The 16,834-nt window shown below is 34.7% G+C and overlaps 1 protein-coding gene across 1 annotated transcript in view; it reads left to right on the top strand.

Moving 5' to 3' along the window:
- The window catches only part of LOC132194035 (glucose dehydrogenase [FAD, quinone]-like), a 158,111-nt gene that overhangs the window by 79,692 nt on the left and 61,585 nt on the right, over positions 1-16,834 (top strand). The window contains exon 3 of the mRNA XM_059615072.1: positions 6,659-6,725. The gene's annotated coding sequence lies outside the window, so the exon portion shown is untranslated. The remainder of the gene's footprint in view (positions 1-6,658; positions 6,726-16,834) is intronic.

Here is a 16,834-nt window from a genome sequence, read left to right on the forward strand (position 1 = left end):
CAAAACGCGACGTTCCGTGCTTCCCGACGTCTTTCTCAGGTCAGTGGTCACCAAATCGCAAAAATCTGGGCATTTTCGGCATCCTCATGAAACGAGCTTTCCGCCGGTGTGCCGTTTTTCGCTCCGAACAGTCGCGTTCTTTTCAAAGCTCGGAGATACGACCAAGAATGTTTTTCAAAATTTGACCGTTTTCAAACGCAAATTTATCCCAGAATTCTAAATTGACACGCAATAAAATGCACACCAATGGAAAGCTCGTTTCTTCTAGATTCAGAATCCTGAAGCGCGCACCATTCCTTTGAGATTTCCCTATTTCTTTTTGTCCGAGAAGCACCCCTCCTCCGGCCCTTTTTGCGTCAATTTTGATTGTTGATTGCGACTCGGTTGAACCCTGACCCGGGCCACGTCAGGTCAAAAATATATAATGAAAAATTAATGAAAATCAATAAAAAGTTGGAAAATAAAAGTTAAAGAGTTGCTTGAAATAACTATTTCAATGCCATAATTTATTTCACACGGACGCCTGAGATATAAAAGGGTTTGTGAGGAGTGCTCCCATTTCAATTGTGATTTTTTTAGAAAGAAAAACTTAATACAAAAGTTGTAGCTAAAGACATGTTCTTTCTTTGTGCAATAGTCTATGTGTCTGTAGAAAAATTTTATAATTGAGTAAAAATTGAAGAAAATAAAAATTTAACTTTTTAGACACGAAGAAAATTTTTAAGATTTTTTTGAAGATAGCCAATCGATTCAGCATGTCTTCATTAGTCTATGACTAAATTTTCGTAAATAAATTCGCAACACTTACAAAGTTATTGCAAAAATAATCAAAAGGGTCGTGTCTCTGTTTTTAAATGAAAGAGGTGCCGGCAAAAATTTTGCAATTACTTTGCAAGTGTTGCGAATTTATTTACGAAAATTTAGTCATAGACTAATGAAGACATGCTGAATCGATTGGCTATCTTCAAAAAAATCTTAAAAATTTTCTTCGTGTCTAAAAAGTTAAATTTTTATTTTCTTCAATTTTTACTCAATTATAAAATTTTTCTACAGACACATAGACTATTGCACAAAGAAAGAACATGTCTTTAGCTACAACTTTTGTATTAAGTTTTTCTTTCTAAAAAAATCACAATTGAAATGGGAGCACTCCTCACAAACCCTTTTATATCTCAGGCGTCCGTGTGAAATAAATTATGGCATTGAAATAGTTATTTCAAGCAGCTCTTTAACTTTTATTTTCCAACTTTTTATTGATTTTCATTAATTTTTCATTATATATTTTTGACCTGACGTGGCCCGGGTCAGGGTTCAACCGAGTCGCAATCAACAATCAAAATTGACGCAAAAAGGGCCGGAGGAGGGGTGCTTCTCGGACAAAAAGAGATAGGGAAAACTCAAAGGAATGGTGCGCGCTTCAGGATTCTGAATCTAGAAGAAACGAGCTTTCCATCGGTGTGCATTTTATTGCGTGTCAATTTAGAATTCTGGGATAAATTTGCGTTTGAAAACGGTCAAATTTTGAAAAAAATTCTTGGTCGTATCTCTGAGCTTTGAAAAGAACGCGACTGTTCGGAGCGAAAAACGGCACACCGGCGGAAAGCTCGTTTCATGAGGATGCCGAAAATGCCCAGATTTTTGCGATTTGGTGACCACTGACCTGAGAAAGACGTCGGGAAGCACGGAACGTCGCGTTTTGACACCTCCAAAAAGTGCTGTTTTTGTGCCTGCGATTCCCATTGTTGCCTTAATGAAAAAGGTCTATTATATGCTGAAAAGAAAAACTTGTGTTAAAAATTTATTAATTCTGGATGGAATTAGAATTATAGAAGCTGAGCGCTTTGTGCGAGTGTACTTGACTCTCCGACCGCGGACACAAAACACTATTTATATCCCGTCGGTGCGAATGAAAATGTGAAAACCAAATGAAGTCCGTGGCTAATGCAAAGTTTCCTGCACGCTCCCATTGTGCGGACACAATGCGCGCGCGGTGCATTAAAAATGTTCATTTTCCTCCTATGTACGTGTTTTATTTTGGCTTTTATTGTACATTGTTGCAGGAGCTATAGGCGCACCCTAGTCTGTCGATCGCCGCGCGGACACGAATCCATTTTTTCCGCCTTTATTCTTTGCGGACGCCGCCGCCGACCCCCGATTTCGTCAGCGCTTAACCGTTGCCCGGTAATTGATATTTCAATATCACTTTTGATATGTCCCGACGAGATGCAAGGAGATCGAAAATGATGACTTTCCGGCACTAATTCGCTATTGTTGAGGTTTATTATCCTGTCTGCACTAAAAGCTCGATTGAATTGCTGCGAAAAATTGTGAATTATAACTGAAAAAATGATTGATTTTCAAATTTTTTAGTCAAAGGATGAGTGAAAGATTTAAACTCAAATTTACAATTAAAATGAATGAATTTGCAAATAAATATAAATTATCATCAATTATGAATTAATTTATTCTGTGTGATTATCAAGGAGCTTCTTAACTGGGGGGATTTGAACGTGAATTTATGAGATTTTAATCAATATTGATCTGGCTACTTTTGAGAAAATTCCCATAAGAAACAATCTAAATTTTCAAAGTTTGCTCTTTACTTTTTCTTATGACGTCTCCTTGAAAGCATTTTCAAACCAATGCTAAAGTTTCTAGAAAAATCATCATCAAAAGTTTTTATTTTAGCAGGATTTACATATCTGAAGTTTCCGCAGAATTGAATAAAACAGGAAATTTATTTCTGAAAACTAATCAATTCAATCGGTGTTGGAATGAATTATATTGTTTGTTTTGTCTCTCAATCCAAAATTGACGTTTCAGGATTTATATTTATTGTGCTTTTGATTAAAAAACTTCATCAATCTGTAGAAAACTTAATTCTCTCTCATATTCTCCGCGTCTCCGTCTTTAATCCACAATCTCTCATTCTCTAATAGCTCTTTTAATGTCCTGGAAACTTCATTAGGAGACCCAAATTGATCAAAGATTTTCATTCCATGTGTTTGCGTTTTATTATAACTCGGCGTGTAAATAAATCATGTCTTGAGTGTGCTCAACACACACAATACTGATCTAAGTGTGCGTTTTATCTGTCCGGCCGCGCTCAAATGGAGGTTATAAGCCGCAGCTCAGTCTCTGCTGTGTATTGATTCATGACTCCGATTAAAGTTGGGCTCCGCGCGCGGTGGTGGGGCCGGGAAAAATATATATTTTTATTTTAATGCGGCGAAATCGGGCAGAGCAGAGAGACGTGCTCTAGTTTTATCGCGGCAGATCCATCGCTCGCAACGGAATATAAATAAATATAAATCTGACGAGAGCGTTCGAAACATCGCACGTGAAAAATTTGTAATGTATGCAGAGTGCGGGATTCTCGGCTTCGATAACGACAGCGCTTAAATTACAAGGCGCACGTTTGCCGAGGTGATAAAAAGGAGGGAGAGAATATTCGCGATTAATCTCTGCCGTGCTTAATAATATAAAACTGCTAACTCGCTTTTTTTCATCTGGACCATTTATATCGAGAAACCAATAAATTACTGATTTTGCTCAGATTGGCGATGTGCATTTGCGCAAAATACTGTTTTTCTTCAATCCGACCTAAAATATTAAGTCCTTCCGTGACTATTTGTTAAATTTTTAGTCAAACGAACAACAAGGCTGATAATTTTCAACTTGTACAAGTTTTACAGCAATAAAAAGTGATACAAATAAATATTTTTTAAATAATCTGTTATATTAACCATTTTTTTTTGTAAAATAATGTTTTTTAGTTATTAAATTTTATAAAATTTTAAATTGTTTGATAAATTATCAAATATGAAATAGAAGACTTATTGTTAAAAATTGGATTTTCATATTAAATCAATCGTGTTTTCTTCAAAAGAATTTATTTAAGAAAAGTCCTAACATTAAAATTTAACAGGAAGCGGAAGTTTTTTCAGTAGGACTAGCAACAAGTGTTATCTCTTAGAAATAATTAGATATAATTGTAAATTTTTGCCACATTAAATCAAATTTAAACATATTTTAGAAATTTTGAATTTTAATAATAACTTTTTCATCATTTTTCTGATTATATTTATGGTTTTTTCGATTATATAATTGTTTTGACTTCTGCCATAAAAAATCGTTTAATTTAAAAAAAAAAATATTCTCCTGGATATTTTGATGAACAATTATTTGCTGTATGTGAGCTGATAAATTGACCGATAGTTTGCCGAAATTGCTGCCCGAGGAGAGGATTCGATCTTTTTGATTTCTCTCTCTCTCTTTTCCACCTCTCGATCTAATTGCGCGGCTCATGATTTGAACGCGGCCTGGCCTCATGACACACACGTTGGCCGATTCAACAACCGCAAAAGTGGCTGCAGCCGGATTTGTGTATATATTTGAGGCTCCGAGGTGGCCGAGTAATCATTGTAATTTCGCTGCCCTTTGATCGTCCGTCAACACCCAATTATGTCGCGCGGCGTGATCTTTATTGTGCTGAGTAAGCAATTTTCCCGAATTCGGCTGCAGCTTGCCGAGATTAAAATACACTCCTGAAAAACACACACGCCGCAGGTGGGCCTCCCTGTTTATACCTGAGACAAATGTTGTCGAGATTTCCTCGTCGCGGAGATTAACCCTTGGAAGGGAAAGTTGCTCTCGGATCGATTTGGCCGCCGAGACGTCCACAGACGGCGGACAGAATAAAAGAGAGGCGATAAAAAAAATATACCATGGTGTCTGTCGACAAACCTTTGATCAGCAAAGAGCATGAAGCAGACCTGTCTCTTGCTGCTTACATTTTTACTACTTAAAACAGAAAGTGCAAGAAAAACTCTACCAAAAAAAAAAAAAAAAATGTTATATATTTATCAATAATTAATAATGAAATTGAAGTTAAAAACGAGAGCTCTGCGTCATTGTTGAAAATATTTAATTAAGAACAAAAACAACTCAACAATTTTCACAATCAGTCACGGTCTGCGAACCTATTTCTTAAGCAAAACGCTGACTAATACAAGAATTTATATTTGATATGACACATTTTAATCTTAAATTTGTTCTGATAATGTTTAATTTTGTATTATTTAAGAAAATTTCACCCTTTCCTTAATTTTTATGTGTACTCTGACTTTCTGATTTACATGTTACTTTACTTCAAGCTCAGTACTTTTAAATAATTAAAAGGGAAATTTCATTAATTGTAATCAATTTTTAAAGCAAATATACGGTGAAATCTATTAGCAAGTTTTTTATTCAATTTATAGCCAAATAAATAGTATTTTGAGCAAATTTTTAAGTGAGAAATCCAGAAAATGGAAGATAAAGTTCTTTTGTTTTTCACCTTGGTCAGTTATTTGTTTTTTCTCATCTGACCGGCTTAACAACTGACCGAAAATTGCATCGACAGCCGCCGAACTGCTGTCCGGCGCCAAATTGCAGGGCGGCAATTTGACTCACCTTTTATCTGAAGAAACGCTCGCGAGACGCGTGTGTTTGGTTGTTTGCGTGCCATATGCTTGCCTGAAAAAGGTTCCTCTTATTTTTAACACAAAATAACTTTTGGAGCGCGGTCCGGGTACGGCACGAGACTGCACCTGCCGCCGACCGACCGACCAACACAATCATCCATTTCATTTTCGCTCATTACTCCTGCTGCAATAATGAGATTTCGTATCCCGATCATTGAGTGGCAAAAATCTTGATACGCGTCCCAGTTGCTCCTGCGCTGCTGGAAGCGAGCAAAAAATTACGGCGAAATTTTGATTTGAGCGCGGCAGAAGGTCTCCAAATAAAACACACAATATGGTTTCAAATCTGTCGGTTTCTTTTATCCTGTCAATATGTTGAGCAAAGGCAGATGTTGCGCGTTCTTGAAATTTCGTATACACAAATTCGCAGTTGTTGTTACTTGTAAATTGGTATAATTTTTTATTAATTCTAGATTTCAATTTCTGATATTGCTCATTTTTTTTATAATTAATTTTGATGGATATAGTGGAAAAATCAATAAATATGTTCAGTTTCCTTAAAATTATTATTGATTTTTTTATAAATTGGCTAAAAAGAAATGTTATTCTTGCATTTAAACAAAATATTCAAAATTTGTAATTTATTTAGAAAAAACTCTTGAGTATTTAAAATAATTTCTGATTGTAAAAATTGTTCCAACCTGAAGTGCAAAATTGCAAATTTTCTATTTTTTTAGTTTATTAAATAATTTGTAAATGCAGCTTTTCACAAGCAATATTATAAATTTCAATTAATATTTTCGATCCTCATCATCTTTCGTGGAGATTTGGCTTTCAATTTATATAAACTGCCGTTTCATCTTGATCTCATTGTCGGTCAGTGCGATGAGATTGAATATTGTGGAAATACGAATCATATGTTTCCAGCGGTATTTCAATGTCTGCTGCGGACCAAGCCAGGTATATAAATTATATGAAACGGCTGCTCAGTAAAAAATCTAAAGTGGCAGCAACAAAATCGTCTCGCTCTCCGCCATTTGTTTGATTGAAATTGAATTCACTCCGTTTTGCTGCGATGATGATTAATCACCACCGCACATATAATGAACCACAATTTTCTGGGGTGTTTATTTATATTTATTTTCCGTGGTGCTTTTTCAAGGCCGGTCACTGACGCTCCACTTTTTTTTCAGATGCTGAGGGAAAAGCAAGCAGGACTCCCGCGCTCTGACCACTTCCTGTCGACAGACACAAAATAAGGTAATGTATCGGCTGCACTTCTCTTTTTCAGACCCCCGGTGGTATTTTATCCTGCACTTTTTGCCGCCGACACCATCTCGGCCTGTGAAACAATCGTTTTTACTCTCTGAGATTTTGGTTGCATTGATGCGCGGACACTTCCGTTTTGATACATTTTATACTTTTTTTCTTGCGCTGATGATAGGATGAAACAATTTGGAACTTAATTTTTTCTATCAAATAAATAATTCAGCGGCGCTACCACTTCTTTGATTCTAGAAAATTTATAATCACAATCAGTGCCTAAGTAAAGTTGAAACATAAAACAGAAACTCTTCAAATTTGAATATATTTTCTTGCTCTAGAGTGAGGTTGATAAACACCTGATCGTTTTATACGTATCAAAGACCCGTGCCTCGGAGTTCATCAAATACCCGCGTAAACCAATTCGAACTTAATTAGTTTCGTCATCAAATGCGGTGACATTCAGTAAGGCCGAAACAGGTTTTCTCCGACTGGGCACACGTTATAATAAATTAAAATGCAGAGTGTTAAAAAATGCAGTGCGTCTCAATAGGGGCCGATGATCCAGAATAAAAATATCAGACACGTATTTACGAGTGCACCTGTGAGAGATGCATAAAAATTGTTCAAACTAACCTGGATCTCTTGAAACGGTTTATTGCCTGCTGGTATCTTAAAAAAATTTATTCCCGTTGATATTTTATTTTGAATTTTATTCTGAAAGGGTGCTTTGACATTGAAGTTGTTCTAAATTTTAAATAATTTATACTAATTATTTATGACGAAGGACAGTTTGGGCCGATTGCATAGAGTTGGAGGAAAATAATAAATGCAGCTAATTAGCCCAATCATTAAAGTCTCTCGATTTTTTTCTTTTGATACATAAATAAATTTATACGAGCTGCATCCGTGCGGACAGCGGCAATAAAGTAAACAACTTGGCTAATATGTGGTCTAGCCAACTTTATTAGTGTAATTAAAGCCTCTCTCACGTTTCCGAGTTGCACCGTTTGTTATTGGTTCTTTCTACAGGGAAATAGAGCCATTTCGCACCGCAAACAACAATAATTTATAAAATCATCTCTCTCATGGCTTGCAATTAGCTAATGAGGTCATCAAATGTTACAAACAAACCATTTTACAAAGAGACTTGTGAAACTTTTATAAATAACAATTATTGAAATATTGCATCGAGATTTTTAAAGGCAATTAATTATTATATAAAAATTATGACTTTCTATTCATTATTATCGTGAAATAAAAAAGAAAAACTGCTAGTTGATTGTTTTAAATCTAATTAAGTTAATGAGTTGATGTATAAAGATTTAAATTTTACTGTTTATAGCGTGAATTATAAAACAATTTAGTTTGTCTGTGCAAATTTCAATTAATGATGCTTTTTCACAAGTTTGAAACACCAAATTTTCCTTTTCAAAAATGTTTTCCAGTTCTGTGATTCATTTTAAATCCTTTGATTTAAAGATTTTATTTATTAAACTTGATTTTATTTGTATTTATCCTCGTCAAAAAAAAAAAACAAATCCATATTTCCAATCTGATGAACTTTGCAGCTAAAAAAGGAACATTATATTTATTCCACTTCTCACCTTTGAGGAAAACGGTAAAGGTGGCAAAAACGAAGGTAAAAATAAAATCACGGCTGCGCTGAAAAACAAAGCTTTCTATGGCGCGGATTGGCGCGAATCAGAGCAGTACCTTTTCGCTGCTGCACCGGGTAGGAAATGTACATAGAATAATACATTATGTATCGAAAAGCGATGTCTATCCACGGCGCTTTATCGCATCTGTCACGCTCATGTGACATTTAATCACCGAGCGAGCTGCTCTCTGGGGCTCGCGACTGATCATGCAAAACAAATGCACCGCAGCCGACACTCTCCGTCTGCCAAATCCAACTTGCTTTCATGGACAGGCATTTTTTTTCCTAATTTCAGAGGCTGTGAAAATTACGTTATTCAATTTTATTTCCATCAGGAAGATTTCAAATATTAGTTTCATTCAAATAATTAAATCTAATTAAAAGTGAATAGAAATGTTACAAATAATTTCAGAGAATAGAATTTTATTATTTAGAAAATTTATTTGATATACGAGAGGTTTTTGAAGAAGAATAAATCAAACGAAAGTTTGGAGCCAGAAAAATTATAAATTTGAAAATCAAAATTTAACTTTTTATTATGAAACAATTAAAAATATTTTTAAATAATTTAAAATAATGGTTTAATTCAATTTTGCTAGTTTTGAGAATTATTTTGAACGATTTTCAAGCCGGCAGAAGTGAAATTGAACTTTATTTTGTTTGCTTGTGGAGGAGGAGGCCCGAGGCGAGGAAAGAATTCTCGCCTCTCTTTTTCGTATGTACAATTTCGTAATCTATATACAAAGTGGCGCAATGGCGAACAGAAGAAATATATAAAAGCTAACGATGGCCAAACAACGGAAAGAATTGAAAAAGGCCGCGCGCGCGGACCACCTGCATTGTTTTACATAGAAATCAATAATAAATCCCATTGTTTGCGCTCTCCAATTGCCTCACAATTAATAACGCGCGCTTCACAATGAAAGAGCACAGGCGACTGCTCTCCTTTTTCTCCTTCAGAGCTGCGGAGATGCTCAGGGTGTTCCGCTATTTATTTTCGTTTCTTTGATTGTTTATAGATTATCAAAAATAAATCTCTAGTGTTCGGCCTGAACGCCTTTGAAATGGAATAAAATTGTTTCTCTTATGTAAATTTACAGAGATTTATTTTTTCACACTAGATTGCTAAAGTAAATAAATCAAATTTGATTATTCACCGCCAAAAATGCCTTAAATTTAAAAAAAATTAATCTTTTCTGCGTAATTTACATTTTGAATTTGAAATTCCTGGAAACATGGAAATGAGTTAGTTCAATTTGATGCCAAAATTTAGCATGTGAGAATCAAATAAACAACTTAAAATGATGGATCAGAAAATCAAGTCAAAAGAAATTCCATATAAATTAATCATCATCAGAAATTTATTAGACACTTTCGTGTACAACATAAACATACAGTATATCCAGATATAATACAATATAAATTAATGCAATTATTTTAAATGAAGTTTATTAACTTATTTTTATTTAATTAAATTATAACATAGGATACATTTTATAATTTTAAACAGGTTTTAATAAATTTAATGCTTTTTTTTTTAAAAAAAAAATACGTTCGACGGAGAAAAATTGAATCAACTAAAATTTTGTTGCGATTGTGGATATTTTTGCTGTTAAATTAAGAGAGGATTTTTTGATGAGGAGAAGCAACAAGTCTAGACGAGGGTGGCGAAGAAGCAAAAGCGTGGCTGCTGCGGTGCTGAGCACCAGGCACGTGTGTCGTGTTCGGACAATCGATTCGGCCGCACAAAGTGATGTGATCCAGATGGATACGCCGAGCTGGACCTGCTAACTGCCTCTCGCGCCGACCTAGGCCAATATTTGTTTTGAGGAGTTGCGATCGCACCCACTCTTGGTTTCAACGCCAAAACGCACTCACTGCACAAAAGCTAGTGCGATGGCTCCATAAAAATCGCCGCCCATACAGTGTGGTGTGGACATGGATGGCGGGGTGTCCCTCATGCTGAACTCGACGCGCGTTTCGCACTCTGCTGACCAAAATTACGAGAGACACGCTTCTTTCCACTCAGATAACCGGAAATTAAACGCAATCTTCTCTAGTCTCAATGACCATTTTTCCTATCAAAACAGTGAGTTTTAGGCTATTTTTATTTTTTTAGCCATTTTCATGAAGAAGGCAATTTTAGGTGAAATTTTGTTTTCCAAAATAGATGATAAGGGTGAAAAATCTCAATATAGGTTATTTAAGGTGAAATTTTAATTTTGTTTCTAATTTATTGGATCAATTAACATCAATTGTCGAAAATTTTGAAGTTCAAAAATAGAAAATGACGTTTTAATTTCAAATTTTATTAAAACTGCTGCTGGAATTGACAAATTATTTTAAATCTTCTTGCATTAATTTTGAATAATTCTATTTTTTTCAATTTTTTCTTATTTCGCGTCACTCAATTTTATTTATTTGCTCCTTAAATGAAAGAAAAAGAAAAAATATAATTTATTTTACTAATAAGGCTTGACTTTAAGTTTTCTTCAAAACCAAAATTGAAAGGAAATAAGAAAAAATAGCGGCGAAATGAAAATATTTGTGAAAATTCCGACCACGTGTTGGACGCACGTGTCGGGCACGTTGCATAGTTTCGGCTTTCGGCGCCGCCACCTCGGCGCGACGTGCGAGACACGTCAAAATTGAATAATGAAGAAAGGAATGCCCATTCGTCGTGGTCCACGGCGTCGGCGGACAGACCCTAAAAAACACGCCGACTTTCCACGCAATTTGAGCTGCTAATTGAAAAGTGGCTGCAATAAAAATCGCGAGTCTCCTGCAAAATTTATTGCACTTGCAAAAAGGAAGAATTTTCGGTCTTGATTGAAGAAGTACTCAATTTTAATAAGTACACATATAAAAAGTAATGAGTAATTGGTTTAAATCAAATTGTGCACGGCAGCGTAAATAGAGTGGTTATCCCTGGGCCCGCCGATTATTATAAAAGGCAAAAGTCGTAAACCATTGATGAAAATGCGAATCAATGAGCGATGGAGAAGATTAAACTTATGCATTGTAAAATCATTACCGCGACTACCGAGCAGAATCAGAGACTTAAATTTTCACACCAAATAAATTTTTAATCGCGGCCAAACATGCAAATCACGCGACAATCTCTGCTTTTCCCACGCACCGATTTAAAATAGAAAAAAACTTTCCGTGTAATTAATGCTGCACGGTGCGACGCAATCCGATGCATAATAATGCACCGTGTATCACGAATTTGCCTACACAAAAGGGGAAATCACAACGTTCTGCGTTTTTGATCGCGCCGGAAGCGCGACTCGAGAGTGAATTACACGCACTCGCCGCCGCCGCGCTTTATTTGACGCACAAGCGTGACAATCAAGCTGGGGTGGAAACATTTGCATTTGAAAAGTATGGGAACGTTTCAAAAGAGACAATTTCCCAATTCTAAAATATTCAAACATTACATTTGACTTTTAAAATCTGATCTAGATCGATTCAACGATATAAAAAATATTATGCGAATAATATTATCTTTTTTTCATTTGTTGATTTTTTCCAGTAGAAATGAAGAACTTTCTCAATTTCAATTTTATCTTTAAAAAAAATTCATAATGATTTTGACATCAAAAATAAAGTCTTTTTTGAGATGACATCTAAAAAACTTGTATAAAAAAGAAGATCAAGAAAGTTTGCCATTTATCTTCATAATTTATTTCAAAGTTTGTAAGAATCAACGTGCATAATTATGAATTAATTAAGCAATTTTCCTTAATTCTATCAATTTTTATTCAATAATAATTTATAATTTAATAAAAACAATGTGAATGTGGAAAAATAAACAAATAAAATAATTTTAAACTAGTTAATTTCTTTTTAAATACACTAATTATTTCGTAATTTCATTTTGAAAATTTATTTTAAATATTTAAAGCACTTGAATTTATAGTCAGCTTTTCCCTTTTGAGTTTTGTGAGTTGTTTATTGTTAAAGAAAGTTTTACTAAAAAAGTAAAGGTTTAAAAATAAAATTATGAAAACTAGAATTGATACCGCATATTATTTTCTCTTGCCCTTCTCCGCAGTATTCGTTCTAGATGCATTTATTTACCTCGGTGTTTGTGTTGCATTTGAAACGGACAGGCAGCGAGTGCAGCGATTATTCAATACAATCTCTGCTCGCATCTCTCTCTGAACTCGGACCGCTCTTGCATTTAATTAAAACCGACCGGTACAAGCACTTCCTGTTGGCCCTAATTTTAATTAGCATTGCCGGGTCACTCGATCTCAGCTCGCTGCACACGGAATAAATTTCGTCATTATCTCGCCCCCGGACCGAAAGTTGCCAAATCGCGATAGTCTTCCGCAGATTCCGCTCGCCGATAAAACAATTAAAAGAGATTATTGTGCAAATAAAAACGTTTCTTTTTATTATACACGTCTCGAAGCTCAATATTTTCAACACTGCTTTTATATCCAAATTCTTCTGAGGATGATTTTTTGTGTCCTTAAAAATTCTTCAAGCGCTACTCGTGTTTCGAAACCATGGGAAAATAGCGAAAAATCTACGCCCGTCATACAATTCTTACATTTGATATTCAAAAGAGGCATTTTAATTGATAATTCATGTTCGTGATGTAATAAAAATTTGTTACTTGTTCGCCGAATGAGGTTTTTTTGCAGTGACATTTAAGTGAGAGAGAGAGAGGAACTGCGTGAAAGCTATAAATTAGTGCGAGGAAAGGCGCACCTGGCCAAAAACACAACGTAATTTGGTTGTTTCTCTCGATTTTTATGAATGATAATCAAGTCAGGGTGCTGAATGATGGACTGATTGATGAACTAGCTGGCGTTCCAGATCATGCGAGATCGCGTGTTGGACAGGACCATCTAGGCCAGGGCCTAATCCAAACAAAATTAAAACTAATTTCATTTAAAAGGATGAAAGATATCACCTGACGAATAAAAATTTAAAAATTATTTTGTTTAACTAAAGTTAATTATTATATTATAAAGTTTTTTGTTAAATTTTGGATCCAAAAAATTATTTCATTAACGAGGAGCTTTAGATATGTACATATGAACGTGACTTAAAGAAATTTTTATCAATTTTAGTAGCCAATTTTGAGATTTTTTTATTTTTGAAAATTCTCATGAAAAATATTATTAAATTTCTATTCAGTAAATGCATTAAATTCTACTTTTTTTACCATGTCTCCTTGGAATTTAAATCTACAAACCAATGCTAATGAAAAGAAAAATTACCATCAAAATTAAAATCTGGCCGTTTTTTAGCAAATAATTTCTGGGATTTCATAAACAAAATTTGTAAACTGCCGGGTAATTTTGAACTATTCGATTAGTGCTGTTAATTACGCTGCTAATGACACACCTGTCTGTGCAATTGCCTTCAATTACGTTTTGCAAAGCAACAAATTGATTTATTCTGGGCCTCGTTCGTAGAAGGCCCACTTGATTTCATCGCCTTTCGAGAGATGTTTTATGGCCGAGGTAGCGTTATTATTTGGCCGCGTACATTGCAGCTTTCTCACGCCCGAAACAATTTTTATTCCTGCCCATTTCATGAACACAACATGGAACTCGAAAATCGCATGCACGCACACTGTCTGTTTTTTCTTTCCGCCTTAATTATTTGACCCGAGAGTGTTTAATTCTTCTCTGTAGCGGCATCAATTCTCGGATGTTTACAACGAGAAATCTGAATATTATAAACGCGCTTCTTCCACGCGAATCCCACACGACCGCGGCGCTCCAAATTGGCAGACCCGTGGTCACGACTGTTGGGAAAATTTTATATATTTTACATAAAATTATTAAAACTCTCGTGCAACTACGGAACCAAATTCGCGTGTGCTTTTCAAAAATATTGCTATTCTGGAGTGATCTTTGATCATTAATTTCTACACACATGCAAAGAACAAAACACGTACGAGCTGGAGGGGGTTTAATTAATTGTAATTGAAGGTAGAAAAGATTTGAAAAACTTGATTATGAGAGGAATCAATTAAATTTTATCTAATTACAGTTGAAAATTTTGCTTCCTTTGTAGAGTGAGTTCCAAAAGGAAAGGAAAAATACAAAAATTTAATAAAAAGTTAAAGTCTGATCATTTGAAGGCTCTAATTTAAAAATTATTTTTTTACAATCAAACATAGGTTTTATTTTTTTATCATTTTTAAAGACTGGTGAATAAATCTGTTTTTAATTTGCTCTGACAATAGATCTTTGCAAATTGTGTCATTCTAATGCAAACCATGAGGTTTTTTTTTAATAGAATCTGCATTTTTGTAAAAAAAAAAAAAAAAGGTTAAATATTCTTCCCAGCAGTGTTTTTTCTTCAATATTCAGACGAAATAAAAGAAGAAAAAGACTCAAAGAGACTTTGCAATTATTTAAACATTTTGTGTGACTTTTCATTAAAATTCTGGATTACTTTTATTAATTTGTAATTTTGTTTCTATAGATTTAATTTTTTGTGAAGGTTCCAGGTGTCAATTAGGTGCAGGTGTGGCAAAATTTACTCTTCTTGACCAAGAATTTAATCATTAGAATAAATTAAGAATAAAGAAACAAACAAACAACTCAGAAACGCCTTTTTATCAGCTCTTGAGATGCAAGTCAGAAGTCGCTGCATCTTGCTGCGTAAATTCAAGTGGAAAAAGCGTCGTCAACGGAATCATAATCGTAAGTCAATGTGGCGCGAGCCACTTTTTCAGAGAATAGTGCATCTTGGGCATAAATAAAAGATGTCGATATCGTCTTGGAATTTAGCGTTCCTATATAAAAAGCCTAATTGTTTAGAAGGGATTCGAGTATAAAATATGTGCAATGTAATAAAAAAATCTCTTCGCTCTTTTAAAAAAAAGCGACTCGAGATATAAATTAATCGGGAACGGGGCCGATATAAATATAAAGAGCGGAATTCCTCATTTTGTGAGGTCCAGCGACGGCTGCAATAATTATTTAAATGCCGAGAGATGGAGAAAAAAAGTGCTCCACCTGTTCTGGAGAAGAAGCGGCACCGCTACAAATCGCCGGCGTCTCATAATCACCACGAATAACGAATTCCTGAAGAAAAGTCTTAAAAACTCGTCGAGTGTAAAAACGTGTGGAGCTGCCATAAAACGCGAGAGAGCAGCTCGCGGGCCCGTAATTACACGTAGAGCGGCTCTTTCTACGCAATAAAATCATTTCACCCTGCTTGCTCTCGTCTCACGAGAGCCAGAGAAAAATATTTCATTTACGCGTGGCTTGCACGCGGTCCATTATGCACGGATTGCTCCTCAGATCACGACCGATGCACGCTGCCAACTTTATTTCGGGCCAAAATAATTAATTTTTATTCTCTGACGCATCTCAAGTGTTTTATTATTATCGGTCAATCCAGTGGATTTCATTTTTTAAACCGTGCTTATTTGCTTAACAGAACCAACCGTTTAAATAAAAACTTTAATTTTCTTAAAAATTGAAAATTAATTTATATTTGAAAAAGTAACAATTATTATTTTTAATTTCTGAATAAAATATTTTTTGTTTTTAATATATTTTTTATTCCTTAATTTTTAGTTAATAATGGCGCTGATTTTCAAAAAAAAATTTGAATTTACATTTCCATTTTGATTTTTTATATAAAATTCAGCCCACAAGTAACAAATTTTTAAATTGAAATTTTTTAGTCGAGAAGAAGAAAATTAGCTACACTTTTTGTTCAACACAAAACGAGTGTTTAAAATAAAAAATCTCTGAATAAAAGACTGCTCTTGGTGTTACTTTTGAATAAAAATCGCGAGACTGGCGGCGTCGGCCTCCATCTGGAAACCCCGAAAGTCCTTGACGGAAATGCGGGTGGTGAGAAAAAATTGTTGTTCTCTGCGGTCACCAAGATATACTTTTTCCTTATTGAAGAAAAGAGCTGCCGCGCGTGGATAAAAATATAAGGCGCGGACGGGGTTTTTAATTCGGCGATGGCAAAAAAAAAAAACGAATGCACTGCGGGTGGACCCACAGGTGAGCGAGCAAGTCCGCTGCAAGGTGTTTCGACTGCACGCTGGATTGATTTCCAATCTCTTGGCTGGCCTGCTCCACAAAAATTACACCGCTGCCGCTAATTGAGCGTGCTTCACACCCTGCGATTCCATTTCACAAAGCAGGGGCGAAACTGGAGATCAATTCAAAATTTTAATTTTATAATTCAGTGGTTTTTAATCGGAATATAGAAATGTTAGTAAAAAAATAAGCATTTCAATAATTTTTTATTAGATATTTAAATAATAATTTATAACTTCCAATTAGTATTATTTAATTAAATTATTTCTAAATGAATTCAATTGTTTTATCAAATTTTCATTTTAATGAATTTTCATCTCCTTTTAAATTTTTATTTATTGAATCTAATGAATAATTTTTGTGTACCTTTGCACGCCACTGCGGTGCGAAGTGCTCCTAGAAAAGGT

The sequence above is a fragment of the Neocloeon triangulifer genome, unplaced genomic scaffold (assembly GCF_031216515.1).
Source record: "Neocloeon triangulifer isolate White Clay Creek 2 clone unplaced genomic scaffold, ASM3121651v1 ptg000005l, whole genome shotgun sequence".
NCBI classification, from domain to species: Eukaryota; Metazoa; Arthropoda; class Insecta; order Ephemeroptera; family Baetidae; genus Neocloeon; species Neocloeon triangulifer.